The following is a 17,075-nucleotide window of genomic DNA, read 5'->3' on the forward strand; positions in this document are numbered from 1 at the left end:
CCACAATCAACTTGATGTACCCTGCATCTGTGGAATACTTGAATAGACAATGAATCATCCCAAATTGAGGTGGACTTTGGGAGCAGCAATATATATATATATATATTTTTTTTTTTCCCTTTTTCTATTTTTGTGAGTGTGTATGTGTATGCTTCTGTGTGTGATTTTGTCAGTATAGCTTTGCTTTCACCATTTGTCCTAGGGTTCTCTGTCTGTCCATTTTTGTTTGTTTTTTTTTTAGTATAGTTTTCTGCACTTGTTATCATTGGTGGATTTGTTTTTGGTTTGGTTGCTCTCTTCTTTCCTTCTTTCTTTTTTTATTACTTAAAATTTTTTTTAATAATTATTTTTTATTTTAATAACTTTATTTTACTTTATCTTGCTTCATTTTATCTTCTTCTTTCTTTCTTTCTTTTTTTTTTTTTCCTCCCTTTTATTCTGAGCCATGTGGATGACAGGCTCTTGGTGCTCCAGCCAGGCATCAGGGCTGTGCCTCTGAGGTGGGAGAGCCAAGTTCAGGACACTGGTCCACAAGAGAACTCCCAGCTCCATGTAATATCAAATGGCAGAAATCACCCAGAGATCTCCATCTCAACGCCAAGATCCAGCTCCACTCAACGACCAGCAAGCTACAGTGCTGGACACCCTATGCTAAACAATTAGCAAGACAGGAACACAGCCCCATCCATTAGCAGAGAGGCTGCCTAAAATGATAATAAGGCCACAGACATGCCAAAACACACCACCAGATGTGGACCTGCCCACCAGAAGGACAAGATCCAGCCTCATCCACCAGAACACAGGAACTAGTCCCTGCCACCAGGAAGCATACACAACCCACTGAACCAACCTTAGGCACTGGGGACAGTCACCAAAAACAACGGGAAGTACGAACCTGCAGCCTGCAAAAAGGAGATGCCAAACACAGTAAGTTAAGCAAAATGAGAAGACAGAGAAACACACAAACAATGAAGGAGCAAGGCAATAACCCACCAGATGTAACAAATGAAGAGGAAATACGCAGTCTACCTGAAAAAGAATTCAGAGTAATGATAGTAAGGGTGATCCAAAATCTTGGAAACAGAATGGAGAAAATATAAAAAGCGTTTAACAAGGACCTGGAAGAGCTAAAGAGCAAACAAACAGTGTTGAACAACACAATAAATTAAATTAAAAATTCTCTAGAAGGAATCAATAGCAGAATAACTGAGGCTGAAGAACAGATAAGTGACCTGGAAGATAAAATACTAGAAATAACTACTGCAGAGCAGAATAAAAAAAAAAAAGAATGAAAAGAATTGAGGACAGTCTCAGAGACATATGGGACAAAATTAAATGCACCAACATTCGAATTACAGGGGTCCCAGAAGAAGAAGAGAAAAAGAAAGGGACTGAGAAAATATTTGAAGAGATTATAGTTGAAAACTTCCCTAATATGGGAAAGGAAATAGTTAATCAAGTCCAGGAAGCACAGAGTCCCATACAGGATAAATCGACGGAGAAACACACCAAGACACATCTTAATCAAACTCAATAATTAAATACAAAGAAAACCTATTAAAAGCAGCCAGGGGGCTTACCTGGTGGCGCAGTTGTTGAGAGTCCACCTGCCAATGCAGGGAACACAGGGTTGTGCCCTGGGGTGGGAAGATCCCACATGCCATGGAGAGGCTAGGCCCATAAGCCATAGCTGCTGAGCCTGCGTGTGCAGAGCCTGTGCTCTGCAAAGTGAGAGGCCACAACAGTGTGAGGCCCATGTACCTCAAAAAAAAAAAAAAAAAAAGCAGAAAGGGGAAAACAACAAATAACACACAAGGGAATCCCCATAAGGTTAACAGCTGCTCTTTCAGCAAAACTCTGCAAGTCAGAAGGGAGTGGCAGGACATATTTAAAGTGATGAAGGAGAAAAACCTACAACGAAGATTACCCTACTCAGCAAGGATCTCATCCAGATTTCACAGAGAAATTAAAACCTTTACAGACATAAGTTAAGAGAATTCAGCACCACCAAACCAGCTTTACAACAAATGCTAAAGGAACTACTCTAGGCAGGAAACACAACAGAAGGAAAAGACCTACAATAACAAACCCAAAACAATTAAGAAAAAGGTAATAGGAACATACATATCAATAATTACCTTAAATGTAAATGGATTAAATGCTCTAACCAAAAGACGTAGACTGGCTGAATGGATACAGACAAATGACCCATATATATGCAGTCTACAAGAGACCCACTTCAGACCTAGGGATACATACAGTTTGAAAGTGAAGGGATGGAAAAAGATATTCCATGCAAATGGAAATCAAAAGAAAGCTGGAGTAACAATTCTCGTATCAGAAAAAAAATAAACTTTAAAACAAAGGCTATTACAAGAGACAAAGAAGGACACTACATAATGATCAAGGGAAGAATCCAAGAAGAAGATATAACAATTGTAAATATTTATGCATGCAATATAGGAGCACCTCAATACATAAGGCAAATACGAACAGCCATAAAAGGGGAAATCAACAGTAACACAATCATAGTAAGGGACTTTAACACCCCACTTTCACCAATGGACAGATCATCCAAAATGAAAATAAATAAGGAAACACAAGCTTTAAATAACACATTAAACAAGATGGACTTAATTGATATTTATAGGACATTCCATCCAAAAACAACAGAATACACATTCTTCTCAAGTGCTCATGGTACATTCTCCAGGATAGATCATATCTTGAGTCACAGATCAAGCCTTGGTACATTTAAAAAGATTGAAATCGTATGAAGTATCCTTTCCGACCACAACGCTAGGAGACTAGATATCAATTACAGGAACAAATCTGTAAAAAATACAAACACATGGAAGCTAAACAATACACTACTTAATAACCAAGAGATCGCTGAAGAAATCCAAGAGGAAATTAGACATACCTAGAAACAGATGACACTGAAAACACAATGACCAAAAACCTATGGCATGCAGCAAAAGCAGTTCTAAGAGGGAAGTTTATAGCAATACAATCCTACTTTAAGAGACAAGAAACATCTCAAATAAACAACCTAACCTTACAACTAAAGAAATTAGAGAAAGAAGAACAAAAAATCCCAAAGTTAGCAGAAGGAAAGAAATCATAAAAATCAGATCAGAAATAAATGAAAACAAAATAAGGAAAAGATAAATAAGATGAAATGCTGGTTCTTTGAGAAGATAAATAAAATTGATAAACCCTTAGCCAGAATCATCAAAAGAAAAAGGGAGAAGACTCAAATCAATAGAATTAGGAATGAAAAAGGAGAAGTAACAACTGACACTGCACAAATACAAAGGATCATGAGAGATTACTACAAGCAACTCTATGCCAGTAAAATGGAAAACCTGGACGAAATGGACAAACTCTTAGAAATGCACAACCTTCCGAGACTGAATCAGGAAGATATAAAAAATATGAACAGACCAATCACAAGCACTGAAATTGAGACTGTGATTAAAAATCTTCCAACAAACAAAAGCCCAGGACCAGATGGCTTCACAGGCGAATTCTATCCAAAATTTAGAGAAGAGCTAGGATCTATCCTTCTCAAAATCTTCCAAAATATAGCAGAGGGAGGAACACTCCCAAACTCATTCTACGAGGCCACCATCACCCTGATACCAAAACCAGACAAAGATGTCACAAAGAAACAAAACTACAGCCCAGTATTACTGATGAACATAGATCCCAAAATCCTCAACAAAATTCTAGAAAATAGAATCCAACAGCACATTAAAAGGATCATACACCATGATCAAGTGGGGTTTATCTCAGAAATGCAGGGATTCTTCAATATATGAAAATCAATCAATGTGATACATCATATTAACAAACTGAATTAGAAAAAACATATGATCATCTCAATAAATGCAGAGAAAGCTTTCGACAAAATGCAACACCCATTTATGATAAAAACCCTGCAGAAAGTAGGCGTAGAGGGAACTTTCCTCAACATAATAATGGCCATATATGACAAACCTACAGCCAACATCGTCCTCAATGCTGAAAAACTGAAACCATTTCCAATAAGATCAGGAACAAGACAAGATTGCCCACTCTCACCACTATTAATCAACATAATTATGGAAGTTTTAGCCACAGCAATCAGAGAAGAAAAAGAAATAGCAGGAATCCAAATCGGAAAAGAAGAAGTAAAGCTGTCACTGTCTGCAGATGACATGATACTATACATAGAGAATCCTAAAGATGCTACCAGGAAACTACTAGAGCTAATCAATGAATTTGGTAAAGTACCAGGATACAAAATTAATGTCCAGAAGTCTCTGGCATTCCTACACATGAATGATTAAAAATTTGAAAGTGAAATTAAGAAAACACTCCCATTTACCATTACAACAAAAAGAATAAAATATATAGGAATAAACCTACCTAAGGAGAAAAAAGTCCTGTATGCAGAAAATTATAAAACACTGATGAAAGAAATTAAAGATGATACAAATAGATGGAGAGATATACCAGGTTCTTGGATTGGAAGAATCAACATTGTGAAAGTGACTATATGACCCAAAGCAATCTACAGATTGAATGCAATTCCTATCAAACTACCACTGGCATTTTTCACAGCACTAGAACAAAAAATTTCACAATTTGTATGGAAACACAAAAGACCCCAGATAGCCAAAGCAATCTTGAGAAAGCAAAACAGAGCTGGAGTAATCAGGCTCCTGGACTTCAGACTATACTACAAAGCTACAGTAATCAAGGCAGTATGATACTGGCACAAAAACAGAAATATAGATCAATGGAACAGGATAGAAAGCCCAGAGATAAAGCTATGCGCATATGGTCACCTTATCTTTGATAAAGGAGGCAGGAATATAGAGTTGAGAAAAGACAGCCTCTTTAATAAATAGTGCTGGGAAAACTGTACAGCTACATATAAAAGAATGAAATTAGAACACTCCCTAACATCATATACAAAAATAAACTCAAAATGGATTAAAGACCTAAATGTAAGGCCAGACACTATCAAACTCTTAGAGGAAAACATAGGCAGAACACCCTATGATATACATCACAGCAAGATCCTTTTTGACCCACCTCCTAGAGAAATGGAAATAAAAACAAAATAAACAAATGGGACCTAATGAAAGTTAAAAGTTTTTCCACAGCAAAGGAAACCATAAACAAGATGAAAAAACAGCCATCAGAATGGGATAAAATATTTGCAAATGAAGCAAGTGACAAAGGATTAATCTCCAGAATTTACAAGTAGCTCATGTAGCTCAATATGAGAAAAACAAACAACCCAATCCAAAAATGCACAGAAGACCTAAATAGACATTTCTCTAAAGAAGATATACAGGTTGCTGACAAACACATGAAGCAATGCTCAACATCATTAATCATTAGAGAAATGCAAATCAAAACTACAATGAGATATCGTCTCATACTGGTCAGAATGGCCATCATCAAAAAAATCTACAAACAATAACTGCTAGAGAGGGTGTGGAGAAAAGGGAACCCTCTTGCACTGTTGGTGAGAATGTAAACTGATACAACCAGTATGGAGAACAGTATGGAGGTTCCTTAAAAAACTAAAAATAGAACTACCATACAACCCAGCAATACCACCACTTGGCTTATACCCTGAGAAAACCATAATTCAAAAAGAGTCATGTAGCACAATGTTCATTGCAGCTCTACTTTCAATAACCAGGACATGGAACAACCTAAATGTTCATCGAGAGATGAATAGATAAAGAAGATGTGACACATGTATACAATGGAATATTACTCAGCCATAAAAAGAAACAAAATTGAGTTATTTGTAGTGAGGTGGATGGACCTAGAGACTGTCATACAGAGTGAAGTAATTCAGAAAGAGAAAAACAAATACCATATGCTAACACATATATATGGAATCTAAGAAAAAAAAGAAAAAGAAAATGGTTTTGAAGAACCTAGGGGAAGGACAGGAATAAAGACACTGACATAGAGAATGGACTTGAAGACATGGGGAGCGGTAAGGGTATTTGGGACGAAGTGAGAGAGTGGCATGGACTTATATATACTACCACATGTAAAATAGATAGCTAGTGGAAGCAGCCACATAGCACAGGGAGATCAGCTCAGTGCTTTGTGACCACCTATAAGGGTGGCATATGGAGGGTGGCAGGGAGATGCAAGAGGGAGGAGATATGGGGCTATATGTATATGTATAGCTGATTCACTTTGTTATAAAGCAGAAACTAACACACCATTGTAAAGCAATTATACTCCAATAAAGATGTTAAAAAAAAAAAAAGTACTCTTAGCAGTTTTCAAGTATGCAATACAGTATTATTACCTAGGAGTCACCCTGTTGTACCTTACGGCCCAGAACTTACCTTATAACTAGAAGTTTATACCTTTTGAACACCTTCCTATTTTGCCCACTCATCACCCCCTGCCTATGGCAACCACCAAGCTGTTCTCTGTATTTATGAGTTCAGTGGGTTTTTTTTAAAGATTCCACATATAAGTGAGATGATGTGGTATTTGTCTTTCTCTGTCTGATTTATTTCACTTAGCGTAATGCCCTCCAGGTCCATCCATGTTGTTGCAAATGGCAGTATTTCCTTCTTTTTAACAGCTGAATAGAATCACATTCTATATATTTATATATGCATTTTCTTTACCCATTCATCTGTTGATGACACATAGGTTGTTTCCATATCTCAACTAATGCTGCAAAGAATATGGAGATGCAGATATCTCTTTGGGATAGTAATTTTGTTTCCTTCAGATATATACCCAGATGTGGAATTGCTGGATTTTGTGATAGTTCTATTTTTAATTTTTGGAGGAACTTCCATAGCATTTTCCATAATGGATGTACCAGTTTACATTCCCACCAACAGCATACAAGGGTTCCCTTTTCTCCACATTCTTACCAGCATTTGTTATTTCTTATCTTTCTGCTGACAAATTTATCTCACTAACCTTAATAACTAAACCTGTTTCCTGTGCTCTTTATGATCAGTAAAGAGGATGTAGACTTAACCTCAGAACTTATTCTGGGTTTTATATTTATTATTTCTGATCAGCAGCACATAGGGCAAAGACTTCTCTCCTCCTTCCTACCCCACCTTGCTTTACCTTAATTATCCCCACCATATTCAATCAGGTGCATTTTGAGAAGAGAGTGAGAGAAAGGACTGTTGGGTGTGGAGCAGCAGTTACCATATTCTACTTTCAAGTACAGATGAGGCCAATACCACTAACCGTACAGCCTCCAAGGGCATACTGTCTGCTTAGATCTTCCTGTATCCATCAGGATCATGATTCATCAGGGCAATTGGAATTGAGACTCTCAGGACTGCGGTGATGTTGGGGGTAGCAGCGGTGAAGGTAGAAGATGGGGGGGTGCAGGGACCAGAGCAGCCTTAGGTAATGAGAAGGTAAAAGAAGGCCAGAGCCCCACTTGAATTTCATGACTTATCTCTCTGCTCCCTTCTCTCTGTTGTTTTGGGGGCAAAGTCCTCCCATGACAGGTCTGTGGAACTTCTCCAATTAGATGCAGAAAGCCATTTCAAAACCTTCACTTCTCTTAACCCCTCAGGTCCGGCCAGAACGTTTCCACCACCATTACTCAAGAGAACATCCTCCTGATACCATGTCTTGCCTCCTAGGGCCCTTTTACTCCTTTGATCTTCCTCTCCCAAACCCTGCTGGCAAATATCAGCGGATTCTTCTTGAGCTTTGCTTTGACTTCTTGGTAAAAGCTTATTTGAATCACCAGTTTCCATTCTGACTTTCTTTCTCCCCAAATAAGACTCCATTTGAATAAAATCATACAGAATAAACTCCAAATTATTACAATCTCGTCCCTTCGTAACTCTATCCTCAAATATCCCAGGGCATGTTCACTTGCTGTCTTCTCAGCCTGGAGGGCTCTTGTTCATACTTTTCACATGGGAGACTACTCAAAGATCACCTTCTCACAAGAGTCTTCACTGACTACAATCTCAAATGGTCTCCTTTGTTATTTTCTCTCTGTTTATCCTTCATAGTGTTTCTCTCACTGGATAATTTAAAATATACAGTATGTCTACTTGTTTAATATCTATCTCCTCATTTAGATCACATGCACCAAGAGGGCAAGAATCACGGAAGGTCTGTGCCCCTCTCTCTACACAGTGCCCGGTACAGGGCCCTGCACTTGCTGGGTGCTCAGTAAACACTGGGAAGCAGCACAGCAGAATGGTTAAGCATATAAACTCTGGAATTAGATTTGAGTTGAAATCCTGCTTTTATAACTCACTGTGTGACTTAGGACAAGTTAATTAACCAAGCTGTGCCTCGATTCTCCCAACAATACTATAGGACTATAATATTTAACTCATAGTGCTATTGTGAGCATACATAAAGTGTTTAGTATAATGCCTGGCAAGTTATAAGTGTCAGTAAATGTTAAATACTGTTGGGATGTCTGGGTTCAGAGTCTTAGCAAGGGTTGTGATGAATTAGCATAGAGTACAAGGAGCAACAATTGCTTAGATACTGAACTTTTCCAATCCCAGAGTGTTGAAAAACCTCAGAGATAACTTTCTAAATTAGGGATGTAAGGAGCAGAAATATTAATGTATTTGACTGTTTGGTAAACATTTATCACAGGCTTTATATGTGTGCCAGGTGCTATGCTGCTTAGTGTATGCTGTAAGTCATAAGTGACTTTGTGGCGTTGGGAGGCAGACACATGAGTCATGATTATTATGGAACACAATAAAAACAAATGCACACACACAGGGTTCAGTGGCAACACTGAGGATGGAGCAGCTGGCAGTATTTGGGACAAGAGAAGGGGGGTGCTTAGGGGAAAATTCATCCATAGCCTCCTTTTAAAGTGGAATCCAGGCCAGGTGGAGAAGAGGAGGCATGGAAACATGTCAGACCAGCTGAAGGGGAGAGGGCGTTCAGCAAGTGACTTCTGCTGTAACCCTAGATCTACCGCTTTCTGTCTTGGTCCCCACGGTTTGTGAAGATGTGTCAGTACCCTCTCACTATGCTATCCTGAGCTCTGAATTGTTCTTCATTCTCTCTTCTCTCCCTTGAAAGGTAACTAACTGCCCTGAGTCTCAATCTCTCGGTGCCCTAGTTGTTGCTAGAGGACAACATAAGCTAATGGGTTATCAAAATGTCTAGAAAACATAAAATAATCCAGACTGTTACCCCTACCCCTCACACACACACAGAATGCCCAAGCCTTTGGAAGGACCAAAGATGAGGCACTAAGGAAAGGGATTCTGTTGATCATGTTATGCTAGTAAGAAGAGATGTCTTAATAGGCAGCCTTATTTTTGTTTCTCTATTGACAAAAGCAAGCTCTTAACAGGAGTTATAATGACAGCCAACACTTTTTGAACACTACATACTAAGTACTCTAATAGTCAAATAGTCACAAGGACTTTTTTTGTGGTAGGTCTTCTTATTCACACTTTACAACAAATCAGAGGCTCAGAGAAGTTAACTCAGCTCACACAGCTATTAAGTGGCCAAGCCAGGGTTTTAATCCAGTTCATTTGGCTCCAGGGTCACTCGCCTGGCTCTTGTGGAGCACACCAGCGATACTTTCTCCCAGGCTGGACCATAAGTACTCAAGTGCTTCTGCTCTTAAGTAAACGTTTCTGGTTAAGAGCAAACCTAGTTTTAGTAACATCTTCAATTTCGGGAGAACTGATAGAGGGAATTGGGAGCTTCATCTCAAGGCCAACCCAATTTCTCACATCTAAAATCCAAACAGGCTTGATGTTTCTAAAACCATATAAGGGTATTTTGGATGTATTCTGAGTGTTTCCATTTAACTTACTGTCGTCTTCTGGTTTCAGAGGAAATTATTCCCGAATAACCTCAACATGAGAGTTCTCTTGCCTTTCCGGTGAGAATGCTTAAATTGGTCTTCGGTCACCTTGGAATTATGTCACTTCTCAACTACTTAAATGTGACACTTCAATACAATCCCTTTGGTCCTGTTTCATTTCTTTTCACCTGAATAATGTTGACCTAACATATTCATCTCTAATATGAGAAATAAGACAAGTAAAAATCACTCTATATTTTATCAGCTTTTCCCCACACTTATTGTACAGCAAAAATCACATTCTGCAAATCTCATTTCCTCACTATTTCTTTTGTTTTTTTTTTTTTTACTGGGGGTTGGGGGAGAGGCATTTTTCAAAATTGTGAAAGTCAGGGGACCTCTGTATTATTTTTGCAACTTTCTGTAAATCTTTAATTGTTTCCAGATAATTTTTCAATTGTGAAATACACACAGAGAAGAGTATATTAAAGAATATGTATGGTTTAAAGGGAACACCTTTGTGAACACAGTCCGCCTGCCCCATTTAAAAACATAATATCCGGGCTTCCCTGGTGGTGCAGCGGTTGAGAGTCCGCCTGCCGATGCAGGGGACACGGGTTCGTGCCCCGGTCCTGGAAGATCCCATGGAGCCGCGGAGTGGCTAGGACCGTGAGCCATGGCCGCTGAGCCTGTGCGTCCGGAGCCTGTGCTCCGCAATGGGAGAGGCCACAACAGTGAGAGGCCCGCGTACCGCAAAAAAACCAAAAAACAAAAAAACCCCCATAATATCCCCAGTGCCTTGAAAGCCCACCTCCCATCATGCCATGTGTCCCTTCCCAGTTACATCTTCTTGTCTCTTACCTGGAGGTACCACCTTCCTCACTTTTATGTTTACTATATTCTTTTTTTCTTTATTGGCTTACAACAGATATTTGTATCTATGAACAATTTTGTATGTTTATCAGTTTATATCAATGGGATTATTCTGCATTGTGTGAATTTTTCTAGGATTTTTAAATTCAATATTACATTCCCGAGACTCCTTCATCTTATTGATGTTATTTATTTATTTTTACCATATGATATTCCAGTGTATGACTATACTACAGTTTATCCAATCTATTGATGATTAGCATTTGGGTTGTTCTCATTTCAGTGAACAATGGTGCTTTAAAATTCTTGTATATGGGCTTCCCTGGTGGCGCAGTGGTTGAGAGTCCGCCTGCCGATGCATGGGACACGGGTTCGTGCCCCGGTCCGGGAAGATGCCACAGGCTGTGGAGCGGCTGGGCCCGTGAGCCATGGCCGCTGAGCCTGTGCGTCCAGAGCCTGTGCTCTGCAATGGGAGAGGCCACAACAGTGAGAGGGCCACGTACCGCAAAAAAGAAAAAAAAATAAATTCTTGTATGTATTTTTGAATGCACACACACAAGTTTCTCTAGCATATATAACTAGGAGTAGAATTAGTGGACATAACATAAACTCATATTCAACTTTACTAGGTGATTCCAAACAGAAATGCAAAGAGGTCATACCAATTACTCTCCCATCAGCAGTATGTGAGAGTCCCCATTGCTCTACAGCCTCATGAATACTTGATATTGTCAAACTTATTTTTTACCCTATCTGATGCATAGGTAATGATGTCTTATTTTTGTTTTAATGTTCATTCATCTGGTTGCTAACAAAATGGAGCATCTTTTAAATAATATATTGGATATTTGAATTTCTCTTTTATTAATTGAGTGTTCAAGTCTATCACCCATATTTCTATTGTGTTATTTTTTGCCCTGTTCTTACTGATTTGAAGGGTTTCTTTTTATATATCTTTATATATCTTGAATATCTTTTAATATATCTTTTATATATCTTGAATACCAATCTATTAGCATATATCTTGAATATTAGAATATAATATTATTCAATATTATATATTGAATATATAATATTCAATATTATACATCTTGAATATGCTTGTTATATGTGTTACAAATATCTTCTCTCAGTTTGTAGCTTACCTTTCACTCTCTTTAGAGTGTCTTTTAAAGAAAGATATTAATATTAATGTTGCTAAATTTTCTAATCTTATCCTGTTTGTCCTTTTATATCTTATTTAAGGGATCCTTCAAACCTGATGTCATGAAAATATTTCCCTGTGTTATCTTCTCAAAAGTTTATAGTTTTGTTTTTCATGGTTATACCTTTAATCCACTTGAGATTGGTTTTTGTGGATGATGAGAAGAGTCAAGTTTTATTTTTCACCTGTGGGGAACGAATTGCCCCTGTACCTTTCTTTGGAAAGTTGAAAAGTCCACCCTGTCATTGCTTTGAGCTCTGTCACAGGTTAAGTGTGTATCCATGTGTGGGTATGATTCTGGGCTCTTGATTGTGTTCCATCAGTCTTTGTCTATCTCCTCTGTACCAATTCAACACTGTCTTAATTACTGTGACTTTATAACACATCTCGATATCTAGGATGACAAGTTCCTCAGCTTTTGTTTACCTTTGAATGAATTGCCTTCCATGATCTTTTGAAACTATCAAGCTCTATTTAAACTGTTTTAGAAGAATTGAAGGACTTTTGATTATTGAGTTTTGTAATTCTTGAATTTGGTCTCACTGTCCATTTACTTGAGAATTCCTTAGTGTCTGCAATGAACAGGATAGGCCAGGTTATGCTGTGGTTATGGACAATCTCAAAAGTTCAGCGGCTTAACATAATGTTTGATTCTTATAAATAAAGAAGTGTCCATTGGGGCTAGCTGGAGATCTACTCTGTGTCATCCTTGCTCAGCAGCCCAGGCTGATGAAGCCTCACCATCTGGACCATTGCTGGTTGAAGGGGAAGTGAGAAAGAAAGATAGCTGAATAATTATCACGTATTAGGACTGATTTTAAGTCAAGTGCGTTTTTAAAAACCATGTGATAATTACAATACAGTTATTGAGAACAGCTTTGTTTATGGAGAACTCACTGTGTGTCTGGAATAGTATTAAGTGCATTGCAGGCATTATCTCATTTGTCTATGCAGTGTACTAACTTATGTCCACTTTATAGATGAGGAGACTAAGGATAAATGACTTGTTCAAGGCTATGAAACTACTAAGTACCAAAGCCAGGAATCAACTTAGTCCTATTTGGCTGTCAAAATCTTGACCTTAACATCTGCATCACCTTGTTTCTGTCACACATCAGCTCACATACTACAAACAAAGGAGGATCCCATTCCATGGATGGCTGAATTTCAACTCTTAACCTTTGAAGATTTGGACAGAATTTCCTAGTTTACAGGTAATTGCTTTTTGTTTCTTTAAGTCTTAACTTTAGACTCAGTTTTGACCAGAATTTAAAAGTGAAGCAGCTAGTAGCAGGCAGGACTGGTTAGTTCGAGAGCCAGACAGCTCATGAGGAATACCAATCTATTTGGCAGACTCCGAAGAATTAACTATAGCAGTAGCAAACAGTCTGAGCCTTTCAGTTAGTTTGAAAATCAGTTCAGTCATCAACTGACAACACTGAGTTTGAGGAGTTCTTTTAAAAAGAAAGAAAGAATTGGTACCTGCATAACCTGTATGCTCTTTTTCCTTAAAACATTTATTGTATTAGAATTGTTCTCTTCCTCTCCCATATTTGCTATGTAGGCTTTATCTACTGAGTCTGATCATCAGGGAGGAAACTAATGATTCTGAATGCTGTCCCCTCTTTCCAAGAAGCTAAAGTGCCTTGATCTTAGTAGGAGATGATTTATTAGTTTGACTCTCAAAAGAGGCCTCTGAGACAAACCCCTTACCCACCCCAGGATGAAGTCTTCTAATTTGTGCTGAGGGTCACATATGGAGACTCAATCATCTTATCTTCCCTGATATCCCTCAGCTGCTTTCCATGAGAAGTGGTTGTTGCAGGGATTGTGAGACAGGGCAGTGGTGGGGCTGAACTAGGAGGGGCTGTAGAAAGTAAATAGTAACATAATTCTTACATACCTGGGCTAGAGATATTGCATTATGTCTCTGAATGTTGGTGGGAATCATGAGATCAATAAGAAACTTGAAGATTCTTTTTGCCAGATCGGTGCCTGTATTCTCTATATTATTCCATAATCCCAAGTCATAGCCCTCACAGCTTGTGTGTGTGTGTGTGTGTGTGTGTGTGTGTGTGTGTGTGTGTGTGTAGGGGAGGGGGGGCAGGGAGGGAGAACACAAGGTCTTGTGATAGTAAATGAATGGATTTGAATATCATTTCAACCAAGCAAGGTATCTTTAATTTGCCTTTGTAGTACATAGTTTTTATGCAGATGCTAATTAGAGATGATCTAAGAACAAGGGTCAAGACTAGTGATGCCTCTGAAATGTATCTCTCCAAATCCTGCTCCTCAGAAGAGTCATTGGGTATTTGGTGATTCATATTCATAAAAGAATAGGTGTTTCCTATGGGTGGCAGTGTCGATCTGGGTAGCTCTGGGCTCACGCACATCTGAAAGAATGTCAGCTTCATCTTCTGACATCTAGGTGGAAGTTGTCCTTGAAGATGTTCTACTCTAAAGGCAAGTCAGATAGGCATGCTCATTATACAAAGCAATACTAGCAATGGCATCATCTTCCTCATCCTTCCATTCTGGATCTGTGTCTTAACACGTGACATACATATCATTAGCGATAATGCCTTTCTGAGCTCCCTTCGCCCTAATTTTACCCTTTTGAAACCCTCTTACCTGTTCAAAGTAGTTAAGTTGTGCATTCCTTTTTATTAGTGAATCAGAATTTGCATGAGATAAAGCTAGAGAGCTAAACTGGGTCTGAATCTTAGAAGACCTTCAATGGACTGTTCAAAAATCATCGCAGGTTCTGGAGAAAGGGGCAATTGATTGTAGTGTACCTTAGGAAGCTTAATTTGGCATAGACCTAAGAGAAAATTGGAGATAGAGAGCCCAGATAGGTTGCTATTATAATAACCTAGGAAAAAGATACAAAGGGCTTAAACTGGAGCAATGGAAAGAAAAGAATACATGTGGGCAACATTAAGAAACACAACAGGCAGAACTTGTGAAATGAATGTATTTGACCTGGCATTTACTTTCCTCTTCATTTCTTCCCAATGAATTCCCAATTTTGTTCAGGAATGCACCTCTCCTCCATTTGTTCTGGGCTAAAGGGGGAAGGAAACTGACTCCATCCCAAGCACCAGTGGGTGGATCCTGGTTAGCCTGTAACCCAATCCTATTCATCCCACTCCCTTTGACAGGGATTGATTTAGAAGTGGACATGTTTCCAGTTCTAGCCAGAGTGATGTGAAGTAAGCTGTCCTGGGGCTTTGGAAAATGTTTCATTTACTCTTAAGAAGGAAATACTATTAGACATGTTCCCTTTCTTTCTCTGGATGTTGTCCTGTCTGGATGTTGTGACAGGAATCTGTGGGTAGCGGTCTTGTAACCAGGCAAAGCCAAGGGGATTCAGAGAAGTGAGGACGGCGTCACCTGATCTATGAAATTCTTGTCACGTGAGAAGCACATTTCCTAATTGCTAGTGCTAACTGGAGTCAGGATTTTCTGTGACTGGAAGCTGAAGTCATCTTGATGTAGTAAGAGAGATGAGAAGTTTAAAGTGACTCTAAGCTTTCAGCCTGGGGGACTGGAAGAGTGATGAGTTTTTCCTGTGGAGGAAAATGACTGGACTTTAGAATCTGACAGAGCTGGGTGCAAATTCCAGTTCCACAACTTACTATATGACTTGGAGAAACTGTTTAACTTCTCTTAGCATGTTTTTCCTTTTCCAGAAGTATAATACTAATACATATCCTCACAGGGTTAATGTGAAGACTTAGTAAGATAGTGCATATGAAGTGCTTGTCACTAGTAGTAAGTTTGGTTTCCTGCTTCCCCAATTCCATATCTGTCACATGGTTCCAGAAAAGTAGTTTCTTCCTAAACCTAACCTACTATTGTCGTGGATCCCAACCCTTAGCACAATGCCTACACACAATAAGTGATGAATAAAGATAAACTGAGATGAACCCCAAGTTAGGGAGCACAGAAGGATAAAGGCCATGGTTTTATGTTGAGAGGGGATTGGTGGGCTAGATTAGGAGTAAGACTGAGCACAGTTTTGTAAATGCTTAGTTTAATAGCATGGTGGAATGTCAGATGGGATAATCAGCAGACGGTTTTAAATGGGAGAAATTGAGTCAAACACCTGTTTGACCACAGCACCATATCTGAGTGGTTTTAATATTAATTTTAAGTGGTTTTGGGAGAAATGAAGGAAGGGGCCGTAAGAGTACTAAATCTCACATTTTTTGGTTAGTACAATAAGGGATTAGGAGAGTTAGGATTTGAGTTCTAATAACCTCTAAATCTGTCAACTTAATGAGAAGCAAATTAATTGTTTAACATCTTGTAAAAAAAAAGCAATTTAATGTCCTCATTAAATTGGATGGGTGGTTTTGGCATCACATAGAACCAACTTTAGTTACCCTTGTTCTGACAGAAGCCCAGTTACCAGGGTTTGTATAACACGTGGCAGGCAGAGATCTGGGTACCAGAAGAGAGGCTCACTCACCATGTGGCCATAAGGTGGGACCTGTGAGAGGTTTGAATTCATGTTTGTGGTTAAAGCCCTCGTGTTCAGGCTTTTCATGGCCTCTCTCAAGGCCTGGAGGAGCCACAGTAGACATATTATACAGTCAAGTGCAACTGCAGTAAATACAAATTGACCTCATTTTCTCATCACTTGGGTGTAGAATTTCTGGATGTAGAAGGACAGATTGAATACTAAAACAAATTAAATGACAATTTTGAATATTGTAATCATATTTCCTGGTTACAAGGGCTTGGGTGATTTTTCTGCCAACTGAATGATTCTCATTTGAAAAACACAGATGCATGTTGGCAGGTCCTGTGCTATCCCAAACACACTGTTAGAAACTCAAATATAGTTATTTAAATTACTGGAGAAAAACATGCGTTCTTACCCAGTTCGGTTGTTGTAAATGCTTACAAGATCAGAGTGCCTGGCCCAGGCCTTGGATCACATTTTTTTCGGATGTAGGTGAGAGGGGAGTTTTGGGGGTAAAATTGGGAATCTGGGGCTGAAGTGTTGTCACTTTTTCATATCGCTCTCCAAATTTCTGTAGTGATGAGAAAAGAGATGTTGGATAATTTGATTCTATCATGGATTGGGGCCTGCGTGTCTTCACAAAATCATGGCAAGTGCCCAAGCAATCCTCTCCTTGTAGAGACCAAAAACCCTCTCACTCT

Source organism: Stenella coeruleoalba (genome assembly GCF_951394435.1).
Source record: "Stenella coeruleoalba genome assembly, chromosome: 8".
NCBI classification, from domain to species: domain Eukaryota; kingdom Metazoa; phylum Chordata; class Mammalia; order Artiodactyla; family Delphinidae; genus Stenella; species Stenella coeruleoalba.